The sequence below is a fragment of the Oryzias latipes genome, chromosome 9, assembly GCF_002234675.1.
Source record: "Oryzias latipes chromosome 9, ASM223467v1".
Classification (NCBI taxonomy): domain Eukaryota; kingdom Metazoa; phylum Chordata; class Actinopteri; order Beloniformes; family Adrianichthyidae; genus Oryzias; species Oryzias latipes.
The window spans coordinates 29,633,641-29,650,160 of NC_019867.2; the positions used below are offsets into that span (position 1 = coordinate 29,633,641).

A 16,520-nucleotide genomic window follows, 5' to 3' on the forward strand; every position below is an offset into this window, starting at 1 on the left:
GTCAAAAGATGGCCGGAGTGGAATTTTATTAAAAATTATTATAAACTACTTGTCTCCTGCTGTGTCCAGGGTGGTCCGGTCATTCTGTCAGGAACAGGTGGCGTAGAACTCAAATGGCAGGAGACCAGACTTGTAGCAAAAACTAAAAGGTTTAATAAAGAAGCTTAAACACAAACAAACTTTGAACCAAGGGAGAGTAAAAAAGGTATTGTGGTCTAAAAACAGATGACCTGACCAGCATGGTAGAGTTAAATAAAGATAAACAAATATGAATAACAACAAAGGAAACTGGGTGAAACCGTGAAAGGGAGGACAACGCAAAACCTGAAAAAAACAAGAAAGCATAACTAACATAAAACAAAAAAATGCACAATCAAAATGAAAACTTCAAAATTTTCCAAAAATAGGACCAAAATGGACCAGAAGTGATAAGCTTGATGTGACAGGAAACTAACCTAAGCTTATCACATAAATATTTTGAAGAAAGATAATCAGAAAGAGGAAAATATTTTTGCTCTTTACAACATTTATCACTTTTGACTCAGTGAAACCACATGCAATTGTCACAAGAGGGCAGTAGAAAGTATGGGTCCATGTGACTAAGGCTTAAAGTGTTGCATGATGGCTCAGAGTGGCTTCTCTCCATGACAGAATCATGCAGCTGATTTTTACGTGATAGCGTTTAACACTTCACTACTGTACAGTGTTTCGCATCAGCTTGCTTTTCTCCGCTTTAGAATCTACTGGAACTGGAGTTTTGGTGGTTGAAAGAATGTCAAAACTGAAGCCCAAAAGTTGATTTTCCTGCCTGGAACTGAATAATAAATGTTAAACTTTTATTTGCTATTTTTTGGAATTTTGTTCTGTTGTAACCAAAACAGGCCTGGGAGGTTAGAAAGCAGTTTATGGCGTGATGAATGCTGTCAAACTCCACAGAGGAGAGTTCTACTGCACAAGAAGTTAAGCAGTGAACGTATACGTGCACAGTACGTGTGTGTAGGTTGTGTGGCTTTGAGAGTTCACTGTCAGACTCCTACACAGACCAGGGCCGTAGTGATGGAACATAGCCTTGCAAGACGTTTTAGTGCTCCCTTTTGGGACACAGAAAAATCCAGTTACTGGTACCAGAGCGCCTGAAGACCCAGGAGGTCACAACATTTATGAATACTTATGAGTACCATGAAGGTCCAAACCCTTCAAACTTTCACAAACACCTATGAAGAACATGAAAAGCAAGCTTGAAACCATTCAATGCACCAGCGATTTCAAACTGATGTGCTGTTCCTGCCTTCTAACCAGAAAACTGTCACTGCCTTCTGGACTAATCTGGGGTTTTAAATGGAGATCAGGCAATGGGACATTACAATAATCTAATCTACTAAAAACATGTAAGCTTCCTCATCTCTTTGCCAAGAAATTGATAGACTTATAAGATTTTAGGAGACTAAAATCCTGTTTTTGTTACTTTCCCAACATGTAGCATAAACTTCAGAGTCAAAAAGTAGATCAGATTTCTCCCAAAGGTTTTGAATATGTTTTAATGCAGTTTTGATTAACCTATCCTGTTTATAATATTGGAGTTTGTCCAGGCTGAGTTGTAAGGAGTGTGTGACTTTATGGCTGAAATACATTTTCAAACCATGTAGGCTAAGTTGACAATACCTTCCAGTTTCAGGTCTGACTCCTCCCCCATGAGCGCATTTAACCCTTGTGCTATCTTAGATGACCCCCCCCCCCCCTCCATTGACGTGTTCCCCCTACCATGACAAAGGTGGATGAAGGTGAAAAGATTTCATGTAATCCATGGACACCAGTGAAGATCACAAATCATTGAACAAAAAAGGTTCAGAGCACTGTCTAGTGGGTCTAGATGACCCAACTACCAATGTTAAAGTTCCTAGGATAGCACAAGAGTTACAGTGCCTAGGATAGTACTATGGATAAACCAGCTCTTTTACCAGCTAATTCAGAATTGACAAAGCCTTTTGGATAAGTGGTGAAACATCTATCTTTAAAAACCAAGTCCAGATTACAGCCCTTAAACCTACTACTATGGAATCAACCTGGGTGAATGAGAATTTTCATAGACATATTTTCAAGGGGCATTAACATGCAGCAGTTCAGTAGAAGACATGGTGATATAAAATTATCAACATGCAGTCACCTGGAGATCAGGTGTCATGGCATCCCAATGTCCTCAGGTACACAGGTCAGGATACATGTTAGTCATGCTGATATGCGTCTTGCAAATACGTCTTCTGAAATTATCATCTATGTGCCCAACATCTTTTCCCATCTTTTCTCAGCACAAAAGTTAGCTGTTCTCACATTTTTAACTGCATTGCATTGCACCAGTAAGCAAATAAATTATTTAAAAAAGATGTGATTTCCTGGATTTTTTACATCCTGTCCATCATAGTTGAAGTGTTTCTGTGATGAACATTACAGACCAAGCTCAGAATTTAAATGGAAACTCTTGCGAGTTTAGGTACATTTAATCTAGATCCTTTTATTTGCATCAACTCGTGGCTTTAAGGTGAGAAAGTATCGTAGTTCCCTCTATAGAACAAGATGTTGCCCATAATGACTCTAGACGTGTCACGTAAAGAGAACAGGAAGGAAAAAGATAAACAGGAGCCAGACTGTTGTCTGTTAGGAAATACATTCCTAACTTTACATGAAAGGTCCTGTTCTTCGGCAGCAGTGATCACTCAGGAGTGCAGCCTGTAAAGGGCATTCTTACATTTCAATGATGGAACCACCTGGATCCATCATTTCAGCAGCTGCAACCGCACCAGTAGCCTGAAGCTCATTAATATGCTCACAAAAGTCCAAGAGTAGTAAGAAATTGACTGTATGGAAACGCAAACATAAGTAACTGCAGTGCGTTTACTTCAGAGTACATACACTGGTAATGACATTGTTTTTTGCTTTAAAACCCCTTCCCGTCAGTTCTGTGAACTGAAAAATAAATCAAATGTAGCTGCTTTGTTTGCAGTCTGCAAAGAAAAACGCCAGTTGCCAAGAATACACTGCTATTGTGTTAGTTCCAGTGCTTTAAAATACACATGCGCAGTTGTAAAAATATTACATTTATCTAAAGAAGGTGGATACACGCCAGAAAGACTTTTGGCTTTTTGGAGACTAACCTTCAAGGTAATTAAGTACTAAACTCATAATTGCTGTTTGCAAATGAAGGACAGATTAGTCCGTCTCTTGAAAAGTCTGACATTTCAGGAAATCTGATTCTGAATGGATATTTAGGGGCCATGTAAACGGGAACTCATCACTCTGACAACTCAGTCAGAGTGATGAAGCACTTCATGACTGACCAACCAGACTGTGACAAGGCCTGGTGAATTAATTTTACCCAAAATAATAACAATAATTTACAAAAAAAACACTGGAGTTGAAAATTACAGATAAAAAGTTTCACTGATGAGGTATGCAGATGGTTTGATGGTCCAGAGGTCAAAGTTCAGTGATCCTGAGAACCTCATTTAGACGTCAAAACTTGAAATGAATGATTATTTTATCTGAGTAATGACAGAGCAAAAGGAGGAGATGCCAGGCTGAGTACTGCATCTTTCTCACATGTGTGGAGCAAATGTGAAGGCGGCTTTTTCAGTGGAGACCTGATTCCCACCAAAGCAGAGGTCCAAACATTGTTCTGCTTGAAGGATCTGTCCTGAGGAAACAGGCTGGAGTGTCACACGCTACCCATCCAAACAGGAACAAATAGTTATCATCCCCAAAAAATATGTTAGCACTGAGATTCAAAGTGAAAAACAATTTAGTCAAAAAATGTTAGCAGTATACTTTAAAAAATGTATTCAATTCATTTGTTAACACATAGATAAATAAATATCAATTTTCATTTTGAAACAATTAAATGCTTCGGCGTCAGGACTGGGACGTGGGAAACCAGGGTTCATTTCCCACGGGGGACATAATGAGTTTCCTCCAGAGCGATTCCGTAGACCAGACCCTCCACGCTACTGCCTAACTATGCAGCCACAAGGGGGCCCAAGTCTGGGTGTCCCTGTGCCGGCCCCCAGGACCCCAACACAGGGTTGTGTCTTTATGGCCGTCCAGCGTCACAAATCTCTGCCAAACTACCTGTTCGAATCAGTGGAAGCTGATTCGCTGTGGCGACCCCTGAAGGGATATGCCGAAAGGTGAACCACACCAACAGCTTGTTGCTGGAACAACCTACACATGCACACTAACCTGAATTCTAACTGTTTTAGATTCAACAAAGTCCATTTTTTTGGTAAAATCTTGTCAGGTTCAGTCAGAAACTGGAGTATTTGTGCATCAGTGTCCCACTGCTTCCCCCTCTCCCCCCGCGGGTGTCCTGGAGGTCATGGTTAGATGTGAGGTGTGGTTGCTGGACAATAATGCACAAAATGTAATAACCCAAAAAAGCATGCACTTCTTTGACAACAACACAACCGTGGTTTGATTAGACAAAATTCAAAGGTCTGGGTTTCAAAAGAATAATTACTACTTCCATGCAGTTTGGACATTTTGTGGGACAGCTGTAGGAAGCGAGCAACATACATACGGAGGTCTTAAACTCTTAATAAATAATAAACTTGTGAAAAACTCTCTGAAAAACGACTTTCTGGCCTTTTTGTTTACTGTTGATCACCGTAATGCATAGAGCACTGATGTACGCAGCAGCAGGGGGTCCAGTTTCCAGTGAGCTGACTTCTCTGACTGTCGGACTGAAACACTTGATGCAGAAGGTGATCAGATCCACTTGAAGCAGCTCTGCCTGCAGACTCCAGTCCCCCTCATTCCCATCTTCAATCAAAGGTGCAGACAGAGGATGTGGTGCAGTTGTGGAGCCCGGTGTCATTCTGGACGCCGCAGCTGTAAGATCATTGATCCACAACATGGAAATGGAGGGACATGGAGTCTACTCCAGTGTGACTAACTCAAATTAGTACATTTACATCGATGTGATGAGCAGACAGGAAGAAGTCCAGAGATAGAAGATGATGAAGACACCAACACCAAAAGAATCTGCTTCGTCTCCGAGCTTCATACAGACTCTTTCAGGAATCTGGTCACAAGTTCAGTCAGTACAACAGCTCTCAGAGCCATGGCTCTTCTCATTATAGTGACTTAAAGACCCACTCTGATGAAAATGGTGTTGGTGGCATTTTTCTGATGGTGGAGGACATACATAGAAGGAAATAAAATAAACACGCACTTGTTAAAGGGATGACCCGTTTGGTTGCTGCAGGGTTTTGGGTTGTCCGGACGCTTGGAGGGTCGTGGAGGAGCGGCTGCATCTTAAGGGGAGCGCAGGTGTGTCTTGCAGTTTCCTTTGAGGCTCGTGCTTCCACCTTAAGGAACACCATGTAAATGGAACATATTGTTATGCGTGTCGAAGTAAATCATGAAGTATCTGTAAGGCAAATGTAAGTCACATGCATTAATGAGATGTGGGGGATGCTGTCGTATGCTTTCACTACATCACACTCTTGTCGATGGTAAGATGCACAAACTGGCTCCTCACTGACCGAAGCAAATGCTGCAAGCAGAGGAGATATGTTAGTGACTGAAGAAGGTCAGACAAACTACTCTCTGATTGTGTAATTTCCTCACACAATCTAAAAGTCGGGCTATATTTAGAATGTAGCCACGAGGAGGCCCAAGCTAGGATCTTATTGAGCCGGTCCCAAACCCGGATAAATACAGAGGGTTGTGTCGGGAAAGGGCATTCGACGTAAAATCTTTGGCAAAGCAAATATTTGAATTACCGGTAGATGGAGGAATCTGAATCACCGTAGCGACGCTGAAGGGGAAAGTTGAAGGGGAAGAGGCTGTGCCCAGGGAGCGCACACCTACCACTAAAAATGACAAATCCTTAAGTACCTAAACACAATTTTGCTATAACTGCAGCTAGCGGCATGTCTGTTGAATGAATATGCATGAACATTTTTCCTTCTATTAGCTCACCGAGCGATCTGGGACTGATTTTTCCACCTGTGAGCCCCATACAGGTTTGTCCATTTTTTTTACGTGCAGACAGCCTGTATCCACCCATAAGGGCAGCTGTAACTAAGGTTTAACAGCATTATTTGAATTTGTTTGAGACTCCGGATTGAAATCCATCACTCCCTGAATGAGGAGAACCTCTCCTCTGAAATCCAGAAGCTCAGCTTGTGTAACGATTTTTGGTGGAGAAAATAAACGGTCACACAAAGCAGAGGTTTGCTGCTGGTGCGTCTCACTGACAGCAGCTTTCATAAGGCTGGTTCACGTCATCAGGTCCAGCCACAGACGAGCAAAGAGCACGGAGGTGAAGCTCTCAGCACTGACGGGCCTGCTGGAGACACTCGGGTGTTTTCAGGCTTACACAACAGCCGGACATGATCTTTCATAAGCGTGACGGCGGAGCAGCCAAACCCAACCTGGCGGTAATTGCTGGTGCGGCTCTGCTGTCCTGTGCAGACGCCAGCATTTTTGTCTCCTCTGCCTGAGGTTTGTCACGTCCACACCCGAGTCTGTCCCACTGAGAACATCTGAAGCTCTTCAAGAGGACTACTTTTGTTCAAATGAGGCCTGTCCCGCTGTTTTTTTTCCCCCTTCAGCTCATTACTTTAGCATGTTTATTTGAAATGCATTCTCTGAGCGTGGACTGGAATGAGCCTCCATGGAGGTCGGTGTTGGAGCGGAGGCCTGAATCCTTGCATTTCAGCAGAAGCTGTGCAGTGTTCTCCATGCAGATGTGCAGACTCATCCCAACGCAGAAGCAGATTCTTCTTCAGCTTCTTTACTGCCTGCAGATCCAGCTTAATCCTCCACCACAGACTGAAACCCATCAACAGCTTCAGTCTTTGGGTTCACCAAACTGACTCCGCCCCCTCCATACATTCTTCATAGCAGCTTTGCACATTCTTAAGTTAAGGTCGTAAAAATCGCTCCACGTGTTAGTCATTTCAAGAAGAGGAGAAAAAAAGCTACTGTAGACCTGACCTCTGACCTTCACCCGGGCTGCCATCCTGACTCCAAGTGTCAGATCTCATGTTTACAGACCTTTTAAGCCCCTCCCTGTGGAAAACACCTGCCCAGATGTGCTTCAGTCAGCTTCATCATCAGAACTCCGTGGTGCTCCTGCTATTACTAGTGTCAGCGCTCTTCAACGGAGCTCATGTGGGATGTTTTTGATCTCCTGACGTACTGTGATCGTTTGAATCCAAATGTGCCGTCACACCAGAAACCACAGGTTTCAACAGCAGGCAGTGACCCCGAATCAGTGGAACGTTAGCAATCATGAAAAACCTTTAGGCTCATCAAACTGCGTTACTATGGAAACATGCTTTGTTTACAGACAAATGCTTAGCTTCTGCTGCTTTTCTGTTTGAATGGACGACGCAGCAGAATCCTGTTAATGCAGCTTCCATCCGTGTGTAAAAATGATCAAATGATCCAGTTTTCAAATTTTCCAAAAAGATTACAAGAAAACAAATCAAGAAGCCACATCTAGAAAAGCAGCAATCCAACCAATTTAGCATCTAGAGCATTCTAGGCCGTGTCACACAGTCACTACGAACACTTTGTGCATAATGCATGAATGAATATTGATCATATGTGAATAAACATGAAAAAAGTGGGAAAAGTTGTGGTCTTTCCGTGAAATATTCACAGATGTATCACGAATGAACTACAGAAGAAGGACAAATAAGCCATCGATAGAACACATAAATTAACGTAGAACGTGAACCGTGTGTGATTATTGCACTGTTTATATGCAATTCATTAGTGATTTGTTTGTCAGTTGTGTAATAAAAACATGCTATTGCACCGTATACACGATATAAAGGTTATATCAGTGGTACATGTGTGAAAAGTCAGCTAGATATATGTGGAACTATGGGGAAAAGCCACAAATATGCAAAAATCCCACAAATTTGGGTGAGATTTACATAATAATTGCATATAAACTACGTAAAATACGCATGCATAAATCTCAACTGACCAAAAATTTGGAACAGCTCAAAACCAAGTTAACGTAATGACTCGTCGGCCGAAACCCTGGACGGACATCTGCGCACATCGACGAACGCTAGAAACAGGTAACCCTTGTGCTATCCCAGGCACTTTAACATTGGGAGTTGGGTCATCTAGACCCACTAGACAGAGTGTCATGGCCTGGCAGCTACTCCCTCCTCCCCCCTCCTTCCTGTGTGCACGCGACCAGCTGGATCCACTCACCTCATCTACACCTTCCTTCATAAGCTCCTCCTGGATCATCAGCCGGTGCCAGTTCGTTGTTCCTCCTATGGTGCATAGTCTGGTCAGCTCATGTTTGTTGTCTCAGTTTCAAAGAACCAAGCTCATGTTTTTGTCTTCGCTCTGCTTCAGGACTTTAACCTTCCGGATCCTCACCTGGTCGCAGTCCTTCCACGTTGCAGTCACGCCGACCCTGAAACCTCCAGCCAGCCGCCTCGCCTCGCCTTGCTTCAAGCTTCGCCCACGCCATCCCAAGTAACCTCCAGCCTGCGCCTCGTCTCGTCTGGATTCAAGCCTCGCTCTCGCCGCAGTTCACCCTCGAGGAGATTCCCGCTCAAGATTTCCACCAGCCTGCTCTCGCCCTCTCTGCCTGAGGAAGGAAGCCCTGTCAATCTCACGTTCAGATTAAACCACTTAATACTTACCGTTGTGTCAAGTCTCATTCCGGGTTCCAGCATCCGGGTCATTCCTGAACTCTCGTTCGAATCATGACAGAACGAACTGGCCAAACACCTGACCCAGCTGACCCGGAGGGACTTCGTCACGCCATTGCCTTCCAAGGTAACTTGTTGAATCGCCAAGCTGACGCTTTGACGCAAATGTCCTCCGCCCAGCAGGAACTATTTCGCCGTCTCGACGGCATAACGCAATCGCTAATGGAACTGACCGGGCAAACCTCTAACCTCGCCTCCGGTGCCGCTTCCACTTCTTCCGGCAACAGTGCCACTTCCGCTTCCCAGTTTTCCCCGGAAAACGTTCGTCTACAGCCGGAACCCTTTTTCGGGGATGTTTCTGCCTGTGGAGGGTTCCTACTACAGTGTGACCTGATTTTCCAACAAGCCCCCAGGTATTATCAAGCCGACCACGCTCGCATTTCTCTCATTGTAAATTCTCTCCGCAGTAAGGCGCTACAATGGGCTCAAGCATTCCTAGCCGCTCATCCTATCACGCATCTTCCCTTCGATCGCTTCCTGGGAGAATTCCGCCTCGTCTTCGACCAACCCCGAAAGCAAGAAGAAGCCACCCGGCGGTTGCTAAGTCTCAAACAAGGCAACCGCCCGGTAAGCGAACACCTCATAGACTTTCGAATTCTTGCTGTCGAGGCCGGATGGCCGGATCCCGCGCTCAAGGGAATTTTTTACCAGTCTTTGAGTGAACGCATTAAAGATCACCTTTGTACCCAGCCTGAAACGGACACTTTTGAGGAGCTCGTCACGGCCGCTCTAAGGTCAGACCTCCGCCTCCGGGAACGCCAAACGGAGCAGAAAAGTAAGCAGCCGTCGACTCATGTCAATCCTGTTCGCCCCTTACCTCTGGTAGCTCCTGCTAACCCTGCTTCACCTTCGGTTAGACTCGATGAACCCATGCAAATTGGTCACTCCAAGCTCTCTTTCGAAGAGAGAAAGAAACGTCGGGACGAGGGATTATGTTTTTACTGTGGGCAGGCGGGTCATCAGGTCTCACAGTGCGCGGTTCGTTTAAACCCCCGAACCCCCCGTTAAATGACAGGTCACGGGGGGGTATGCCAGAAACTTCTCATGTTCCCAAGTTTCTTTATGTTCCTGTCAAAATCTGCAACCAAAGCAAAATTCTGGAAACTAAAGCACTTATTGACTCAGGGGCGGAACACAGTTTAATGGATCTAAGTCTCGTTCAAGAACTCTCTCTCCCTGTCGAGGTTCTCGATAACGCTGTTAATGCAGCCGGGTTGGGGGGTAAACAACTGTCACGCATCACCAGACGCACCGGTCCGGTTCTCGTTATCACCTCCGGTAACCATCGGGAGTACCATCACTTTTTCATCACCCAATGTCCTCAGACACCTTTAATTCTCGGGTTTTCTTGGCTCCAAAAGCACAACCCTAGCTTAGATTGGGGATCCTCCCGCGTCACCAACTGGAGCACCTTCTGTATGGCTAATTGCCTGCAGTCTGCCGTACCCCACACCAAGTTACCTGACCCTGGGTCTAGTAAGGAAATCGATCTTTCGAACGTACCCACCTGTTACCATGACCTTCGTTCCGTTTTCTGCAAATCCAGGGCTAGTGCCTTACCTCCACATCGTCCTTACGATTGCACCATCGAATTGCTCAATGGGGCTCCTCTCCCTAAGAGCAAATTGTACAACCTTTCTGGTCCGGAGAAGAGCTCCATGGAGGCTTACATTCAGGAGGCGCTATCCCTTGGTCACATCCGTCCTTCTTCTTCACCGGTCGCTGCTGGTTTCTTCTTTGTGGAGAAGAAGGATAAAACGTTGCGTCCTTGTATTGACTTTAGAGAATTGAACCAGATCACAGTTAAAGATAAGTACTCACTACCGTTACTAGAGTCGGTTTTCAATTCGGTTCAGCAAGCTAAGTTTTTCACCAAGCTTGATCTCAGGAATGCTTATCACCTGGTACGCATGCGCGAAGGTGATGAGTGGAAAACAGCGTTTAACACCCCGCTGGGCCACTTTGAGTATCTCGTCATGCCTTTTGGCCTCACCAACGCTCCTGCTGTGTTCCAGCGTTTGGTGAATGACGTTCTTAGGGATTTTCTGAACCGATTTGTATTCGTGTATCTCGACGATATTCTGGTTTTTTCAGCCGACGAGTCTCAACACGAACACCACGTCCGTCTTGTCCTAGAACGTCTTCTCGCTAACCAGTTGTTCGTCAAGGCTGAGAAGTGTGCCTTTCATGTTTCTTCTGTCCCCTTCTTGGGTTATATCATTGAGGCTGGGAATATTCGCCCCGACCCCGCCAAAATCGAGGCCGTCGTGCAGTGGGAAACACCCCAATCACGTAAAAAACTTCAACAGTTCCTAGGGTTCTCTAATTTCTACCGCCGCTTCATTCGGGACTATAGTTCTATTGCTGCTCCCCTCACGCAGCTTACCTCCACCAATCGCCCCTTCATCTGGGACTCTGCCGCTGATGCCGCTTTCAAGCGGCTCAAGACCCTGTTCGTGTCCGCCCCCATTCTCATTCAACCCGATGTGTCCAAACAATTCATAGTGGAAGTCGATGCCTCAGACTCTGGAGTGGGGGCTGTGTTATCCCAGCGCGAGGACAGTTCGGGAAAGCTCAAACCATGTGCTTTCTTTTCACGCAAATTGAGCCCTACCGAGCAAAATTACGATGTGGGCAATCGCGAATTGCTAGCAATCAAGCTCGCGCTGGAAGAATGGCGCCACTGGCTGGAGGGGGCGGAACAACAATTCATCATCTGGACCGACCACAAGAACTTGGCTTACCTACGCAGTGCTAAACGGCTTAACTCTCGCCAGGCCAGATGGTGTTTATTTTTCGACCGTTTCAACTTTGTCATCTCTTACCGTCCGGGCAGCCGTAATGTCAAGCCGGATGCCTTGTCTCGCAAATACTCCACCACTGAAACCCGCACTGACTCTACCATTCTGCCAACGTCATGTTTCATAGGAAATCTCACTTGGGAGATCGAAAACAAAGTGCAGCAGGCTCAGAGTGAGATCCCCGCCGGTGTCACCAGCCCTCCGGGCACTCTCTATGTTCCAGACTCCCTCAGGTCCGACGTCCTCGCCTGGGGTCATACCTCACGTATCGCCTGCCACGGAGGGGTTTATCGCACCAGTCGTCTGCTCAAGCGACGTTTTTTCTGGCCTACCTTGGAACGCGATGTTAAAGAGTACATTGCGGCCTGCAGCACGTGTGCCCGTTCCAAGACCTCCAACAGACCTCCCTCGGGACTTCTGCATCCCCTGCCAGTCCCTAGCCGTCCCTGGTCCCACATAGCGGTGGACTTTATCACGGGACTTCCACCTTCACAGGGCCATACTGTCATACTAACCGTCATAGACAGATTCTCCAAAGCTGCCCAGTTTATTCCTCTCCCTCAACTTCCCACAGCCACGGAGACCGCCGACACCCTCGTCAACCACGTCTTCCGACATCATGGGATCCCTTGTGACATCGTGTCAGATCGTGGCCCCCAGTTTACTTCCCAAGTTTGGAAAGCATTCTGCTCCGCCCTGGGGGCCACGGTCAGTTTGACTTCAGGGTACCATCCTCAGGCTAACGGCCAAGCGGAGCGGGCAAACCAAGAGCTAGAGGCCGCCCTCAGATGCTTGGCAGCTCAGAACCATGCTGACTGGTCCAAGTATCTGATTTGGGCGGAATATGCCCATAATTCCCACACCTCTACAGCCACGGGACGGTCACCTTTTGAAGCCTCGCTGGGCTACTCACCCCCCTTGTTTCCTTCCCAGGAATTGGATCTGGCGGTTCCCTCTGTCCAGCTCCACCTACAGCGCTGTCAGGAGATCTGGCTGCAGACCAAGGCCGCTCTCGTCCGCACCGCTGAGAACAACCGCCAGATTGCCAACTGTCACAGGGGGGTGAGTCCCGAATACCAACCGGGTCAAAAGGTGTGGCTGTCCTCCCGCAATGTCCCTCTCCAGGCGTCCTCTCGCAAGCTGTCGCCCAAGTTCATTGGACCATATACTATCGACCGGGTCATCAATCCGACCTGTGTTCGACTTCGTCTGCCGGCGGCTCTGCAAATACACCCCACATTCCATGTGTCACAGATCAAGCCTGTTTCCGAGAGCCCTTTGTGCCCGCCGTCCACTTCCCCGCCGCCCGCCCGTACCATCGATGGGGCCCCCGCCTTCACTGTCTCCAAGATCTTGGACGTTCGGCGTCGGGGTCGCGGGGTCCAGTTTTTGGTGGATTGGGAAGGGTATGGTCCGGAGGAACGCTCGTGGATCTCGCGTTCGCTCATCCTGGACCATACCCTCATCGACGACTTCTATGCTGCCCATCCTGATCGTCGCCCTGGACCGCCTGGTGGCGGTCGTTGAGGGGGGGGTACTGTCATGGCCTGGCAGCTACTCCCTCCTCCCCCCTCCTTCCTGTGTGCACGCGACCAGCTGGATCCACTCACCTCATCTACACCTTCCTTCATAAGCTCCTCCTGGATCATCAGCCGGTGCCAGTTCGTTGTTCCTCCTATGGTGCATAGTCTGGTCAGCTCATGTTTGTTGTCTCAGTTTCAAAGAACCAAGCTCATGTTTTTGTCTTCGCTCTGCTTCAGGACTTTAACCTTCCGGATCCTCACCTGGTCGCAGTCCTTCCACGTTGCAGTCACGCCGACCCTGAAACCTCCAGCCAGCCGCCTCGCCTCGCCTTGCTTCAAGCTTCGCCCACGCCATCCCAAGTAACCTCCAGCCTGCGCCTCGTCTCGTCTGGATTCAAGCCTCGCTCTCGCCGCAGTTCACCCTCGAGGAGATTCCCGCTCAAGATTTCCACCAGCCTGCTCTCGCCCTCTCTGCCTGAGGAAGGAAGCCCTGTCAATCTCACGTTCAGATTAAACCACTTAATACTTACCGTTGTGTCAAGTCTCATTCCGGGTTCCAGCATCCGGGTCATTCCTGAACTCTCGTTCGAATCATGACACAGAGCTCTGAACCTTTTTTCTTCAATGATTTGTGATCTTCACTGGTGTCCATGGATTACATGAAATCTTTCCACCTTTATCCACCTTTGTCATGGTAGGGAGAACACGTCAATGTAAGGGTGGGGTCATCTAAGATAGCACAACGGCTAAGAATGATGTAGATCACGCATGGATCACGCAAGACTGACATTTCATACATGGAAAATGCACAAAATGTACGTAGTGGCTGTGTGTGGTGCATTGTCAGAGCACCTTTCTCTGGCATAACTCAGTCACAGTTCAGTGTCTTATACAGAGGATGTAAAAATTTGGAACAGTCTTCCTTCCTCTTTCAAAGAACTTTCACAAAGTCGGTTAAAAGAAACTCTAAAAAGGTTTCTTCTTAATAATGCTACTTTTCCATACGGCATGTCTTTTTAGTTTGATATAAGTATGTAAGTGCATGAATTGAATATGTAGTGATTTTATATGTATTGTTTTTACTAAACTGTATTGTTTTTTAAGCTCATAGAGTCATTATGGCGGTTGCCACATGTTAAGCCCCTTGTGGGTTTTTGTGGGATGTGATTATCCAGCATTGTTGTATATTTCACTTTTATTTACTTTTTTTTGATAAGTGATAAATGAAAAAAATATTCTCCTCTTTTTTTTAACTTTATACGGTAATGTTGCTGCTTTTTGGTTTCAAAAAAAGGTTCTTGAAGAACAATGCAAGTGGCTTTTTGCCTTTATTCTAAAATTCAACTTGCACTCGTTTGTGATTTTTAAATTTCATGCTTTCTCTGTTTATTTTTTGACAAAGTGCTTTTAAAGTGTTCAAAATAAAAACATTTATGACTCACTGTTCATATTCATAACCACTTAAACTGAGAGCTGTAATTCTTAACGCACAGCTGGATTTGAGGGTTTCCTTCAGCTCAGAGGCATCAAGGGTTTAATGATCCTAATTTCCCGCCTGGGGAGTTTCTTTGCTACATTTCAGTTCTGCGGGTGATTACCAGTCTCTGCAGCATTGTCTGGTGGCTGGGGTGGGGCGCTTTCATGGGACGGTATGACTCCTGCGTGCAGGAGGCCCCGCAGGTATCTAGGCCTCATTATGGAGTTCTGAAAGGAGCTGGGATCAGACCCACACCTGCTTCTCATTGTCGAGCAGCGGCCACCTCGTATACCTCAACCCAGGCTTGCCTTTGATCTTCACACAAATGCAGTTTAAAGCTGCCCGTTTTCTGGAGATCACGTTTTCTTCCAGTCATGAAAGAATCGGTTAAAACCTGAACACATGCAGCTGCTGCGTGGCGACATGCAGATGATCACGTAGAAATTGAGGAGCTGGAGTTTCTGCTGCAGACCTGAACCTGCTGAGACCCGGTTCAGCATCGCGCTTCCTGCACGTCCGATGGTGCTCAGTCCCACGTCCCTCCATCAGGGTAACTAACTATTTACAAGCAACGTCTAATAACTAAACTCCATTGTCTAGTCCAGCTTTAGCCACTGTCACTGGGGTTGCTGGAATAATATTGCCTTTTTAGAGATCTTGAATGATCTCTAAATCCCAATGATCCCTGTTCATTGGGATCAAACCTGAGCATGACTGAATTTTGAACTTCCCAATTGCTAAAATCCTAAGTGTCATTCCCCAAACCAGTCCATCAGCTGCTTTAACTTGATTTTTAAAAACATCACTCTTTGGTCTAAACCGAAAACACAATTTGCAGTTAACACATAGTTTGCAAAACTCTGAGTCTACTCTTTGCTGAATACAGGACAAATTCTCGCTCTTAAAGCACGTTTGGCATTCACAGAACATGCAAAAAGTTAACACAAAGAGGCAGAACTCAAACTGGGTTCCAACACGGCAGTCACTATTCATGCACAACTGATGAAAACCGAAGACACTTTGTTGCAAATCAACTGCAGTGAATTTGGGACAGTTCTGGAACAACTGAGAGGCTTTTCAAAGATGGATTACAGAGCAAGACCTGAACCTGCACCAAGACCTGAACCTGCACCAAGACCTGAACCTGCACCAAGACCTGGACCTGCACTAAGACCTGGACCTGCACCAAGACCTGGACCCAGACTAAGGACAAGAATTCTGATGAGATTCAGGCTTTTGACCGTATGTTGGTTTATGGAATGACCATGAGGAACGAGGGGTCAAAAGGTCAATCCTCAACTCAGCAGGTTTAAGTGGTTAATTGGCATAATTCATATGAAAATTCAACAAGAAAATGGTAAAGAAGATTTTGTTGTTCTCTGGGGAAATGTCAGTTTTCACAACAGTCTGCTCATCAGACAGTAGTTCAACACAAATCCCCAATTTGTATTAGCTTCCTTCCACTTTGTTCTCCATTCCTTGACCCAATGAATGAAGGTTTTCTGCTTGACATTGAAAGGTTTACAAGAGACAACCATAGACTCAAGAAAACCTGTTGCAGGCCATGGACGCGCCTTGTGATGACTATTCAATTGAATCAGTTAGTGCAAAAGGGGCCCAAGTCCACAATTTTTTCAAAATAAAGATATTATCTGTTCTATGGTCTTCAAGGGAAAAGCTATCTGATTATGTGCAAAAACGTACCAAGTCTGTTGTAATGGATTGACTATGCTTGACATTTAAAATGCATTAAGTGCCAAATTCCTTGACTTAGGCCTCTCTTGCATGGGTTTAGCTTTATCCCATAGATGGCAGCACTAGTTATCCAATATGGCAGCGCCCCTGTTTAATTCAAGAAGGGCCCAAGTCCAGAGACTTTAGTTTGCTAGTCCTCTGAAACGATAAAGGGGAGGTGCTTCCTATTATAGCATTTGTAAGCTATGAACTGGTGCTAAATCTGGGTAAAGTATTAATC

General features: G+C 46.0%; 1 long non-coding RNA gene across 1 annotated transcript; it reads left to right on the forward strand.

Annotated features, from left to right (window-relative positions):
* The first annotated feature begins 13,184 nt into the window (after positions 1–13,184).
* On the forward strand, positions 13,185–13,597 carry LOC105354814. The gene is made up of 2 exons (XR_909371.2): positions 13,185–13,225; positions 13,306–13,597. It is a non-coding gene; the product is annotated as an uncharacterized LOC105354814 (long non-coding RNA).
* Positions 13,598–16,520: the final 2,923 nt, after the last annotated feature.